Raw genomic sequence first — 3,705 nt, 5'->3', positions numbered from 1 at the left:
TGGCTGGTAAAAGTACTTGACACCAAGCCTGAAGACCTGAGTTCATGTCTCAAAATTTTTTTGGTAGAAGAAGAGAACTGATCCTCATAAACTATTCTCTGACTTCCTTATGCCTCTTACAAAGAAATAAATGCAATTTAAAAATAATAATAATAGAGCTGGAGAGCTAGCTCAGCTGGTAAGGTGTTTGCCACACAGCATAGAAACCTGAGTTTTATCCCCAACACCTATATAAAAAGCTGGGCGTAGGGACACACTTCTAATCCCAGAGCTGACACAGGCAGATCTCCAGGGTTCCCTGGGCAGACAACCTAGCCTAATGGGCAAGTCTCAAGTTTAAGTGACAGCTCTGCTCTCAAAACACAAGAGAGACAAGACAGTACCTAAGGTAGAACAACACTTGAGATCATCATCTGGTTTCCATATGCACAGACACAAAGCAACTGGAGAACAGCACCCAAAGTTATCCTCTGGTTTTCACATGCACATGCACACACACACATATACATGTATGTGCATACACACATATACATGTGTATACATGAACACACACATGAAAAGACAAGGTGGATAGTGCCTGAGGAACAACACCTGAGGCTGACCTCTGGCCTCCACACACAGGTGCCCATGCATGCATGCACACAAACACATAAACACAAAAAATAGTAGTAACTAGTATCAATAAAGTTAAGGGGTCTAGGGATGTGGTTCAGTGCAAGGCCCTGGGTTCAATTTCCAGCACCACACACACCCAAAATAGTAATAAGTTTTCAAATCATAGCCAGCCTCGCCTGGACTCACACATAGCGGCATTTATTACAAGCAGGCATGAGTAGAGTTGTGCAATGTACTCTTCTAACTCAGTGAAGTGCCAAGTCTCTGCCCTTAGGCATGCCAACAAAGACTTTGCATGAAAGGTACACCAAGCATAGATGTGACAATATTTAAGTGTCAGGATTCAACTAACCCTCCAGTTAGAACAGACACAGTGTCCTCTATTGAGTCTCAGGCAATAGGAATGAACAAAACCTATAGCCTGGGGCAGTGCACGCAGGGGCATTTGTCTTGCCAGACCTGTGGCTCTCACTCAAGCATGGGTGCCCATGTGATGTGTCTTAATAATCCCCGTGTCCCATGTTTCTTTATTTGTTTCTGAGGACAGTTTCACTATGACTCCAAGTCCTGGGCCCAAGCCACCCTCCAGACTCAATCTCTCAGTTACCTGGGGCTATAGATGTACCTGGCTAAGCCACATGTTTTAAATACCACTCATTCTATTAATAAAAACATACTTAATATATGTGTGTATGGTATGTATGTCTGTGTGTATGGGTGGTTTTCGCGTGTGAAGTACAGATGTGTGGGTGGGACTATGTGCCTGTAGAGGCCAGAGACTTGATATAAAAATGTCTTCCTCAATCATGCTAGGTTTCCAGATGATTCTAGATTCTGTCACATTAACAATTACCACTAGCCACCACACACCCAAACAGCACTTCTAGTTGGAACCAAACAGTGAGCACGTGAGCCTGATAAGGGCCTTCTATATTCAATCTTTACCAACCACTGGTCCCTTGGAGGCTAGACTTCGCATGCTTTGCAGATGCTAGGCATTCGTCACTGGGGTATTTCAAATGTTAACCCACCTCTTCTAGTAAAGCTTAAAACAACTAAAATGTGCACATATGTTATGTCTTTCATGAAGTACTTAGAGCCGAGCTGAATTATGCCCCCTATGTATATATTAAAGCCCTCACTGGAATAGTGGGTCTTTAGGAAGGTCATTAAAGTTAAATGAGGTCATACGGATCAGGGGCAAATTCTAGAAAGCTGTGCCCTTCAAAGAGGAAGGGAGACCAGGGAGCTCCCTCTTCACATTCGCTGCAGAAAGGCCATGTGATGGCCCAGCAAGAATGCTGTTCACAGGCTGGGTGGTGGTGGGACATGCCTTTAGTCCCAGCACTCAGGGAGGCAGAGGCAGGCAGTTCTCTGTGACTTAGAGGTCAACTTGGTATACAGAGAGAGTTCTAGGACAGCCAGGGCCACACAGAGTGATCCTGCCTCCAAGAGTCTTTAAAAACAAAACAAAACAAAACAAAACACAGACTGAGCTTCCTGTATTTGGAGATCCGAAGATGCCTGAGCCTGCAAAGTCTGCTCCTGCCCCAAAGAAGGGCTCCAAGAAGGCCGTGATGAGGGTGCAGAAGAACGGCAAGAAGCACAAGCATAGCCTCAAGGAGAGCTAGCTACTCAGTGTATGTGTACAAGATGCTGAAGCAAGTGCACCCAGACACCAGCATCTCCTCCAAGGCCATGAGCATCATGAACTTGTTCGTGAAAGACATCTTTGAGCACCTGGCGCATTACAACAAGTGCTTGACCATCACGTCCCGGGAGATCCAGATGGCTGTGTGCCTGCTGCTGCCTAGGGAGTGGACCTGACATTGTTTCTAGCACTCATCAGTGCTGGATGCTATAGCCTCTAGACAGTGGAAATGGGTGATACTAGCAGATTAACCGCCATAATGAGTTCTGGGACAGCCAGAGCTACATAGTAAGACCCTGTCTCAGAAAAACAAAACAAAAACAACACCAACAAAGAATGGGTTTGTAATAGTATAGGGAGAGGCCTTGAATCCAGTGTGACTGGTATCCATCAGATAAAAGAATTGTGGACTGAGAGATGGGAGGAGAAAGGAGGCAAAAAGGAAAGGGGGAAGAGGAGAAGGAAATAGAAGATACTAGAGGAGAGGGCGAGGGAGGAAAAGAAAGAGGAGAGGACAGAAGAGGAGAGGAGAGGGGAGAGGAGGGATGTATTCATAAGTCAAATGGCTTGGGGCTTTCTGAAAATGAAAGAAACAACATCGCTACCAGTTTCCTCGGAGCAAGTGATCACAGAAGAGCCAGCTGAAAATTACAATGCTTTTTACAATTTAAAAGTTATATGCACGGGGCTAGCTCAGTGGGTAAGAGCACTGACTGTTCTTCCCAAGGTCCTGAGTTCAAATCCCAGCAACTACATGATGGCTCACAACCACCCGTAATGAGATTTGACATCCTCCTCTGGTGCATCTGAAGTCAGCTACAGTGTACTTATGTATAATAATAAGTAAATCTTTGAGCCAGAGCGAGCAGGGACTGAGCATGCAGAGTCGACTGGAGTGAGCGGGGCTGACCAGAGAGAGCAGAGGTCGTAAAAATTCAATTCCCAACAACCACATGAAGACTCACAATCATCTGTACAGCTACAGTGTGGTCACATACAACAAATAAATGAATAAATAAATAAATCTTTTTTTAAAAAATTATACACAGCACATATCTGTGCAGGTCTGTGGGTTAGAGCAGATTCAGTGGAGTCACCCCAATTCAGAGAAGATGTCACCAACACAAAAATACCATGAGCACTGGGACTACTTCAGAGATAGACTGCCTCCTGCCATCTTCTCTGTAAGGGGATCTGCTGTGCATAACTTTTGAGGAAGGAATAGAAGCTTCACCTGAAGAGACTAAGGGAGGTTTTTCCCTTCCCAGAGCATCTTCTGTGGCTCTGCACTTTTATCACCAAAAGCCAGAAAAACCAGAAGCTAAGTGTAGTGTTGCCCACCTATGAGCCCAGTGCTTGAGAGGTGGAAACAGGAGGGTAGTGAATATGAGGCCAGCCTGGGCTACACAGTGAGACTCTGTCTCAAAAAAAAAAAAAAA

General features: G+C 45.0%; 1 pseudogene; it reads left to right on the top strand.

Moving 5' to 3' along the window:
- The first annotated feature begins 2,135 nt into the window (after positions 1-2,135).
- On the top strand, positions 2,136-2,442 carry LOC116091022 (annotated as a pseudogene).
- Positions 2,443-3,705: the final 1,263 nt, after the last annotated feature.

This window comes from Mastomys coucha, chromosome X, assembly GCF_008632895.1.
Source record: "Mastomys coucha isolate ucsf_1 chromosome X, UCSF_Mcou_1, whole genome shotgun sequence".
Classification (NCBI taxonomy): domain Eukaryota; kingdom Metazoa; phylum Chordata; class Mammalia; order Rodentia; family Muridae; genus Mastomys; species Mastomys coucha.
The sequence above is the reverse complement of the archived record's forward strand: the minus strand, read 5'-3'. Positions and strand labels throughout refer to the sequence as shown.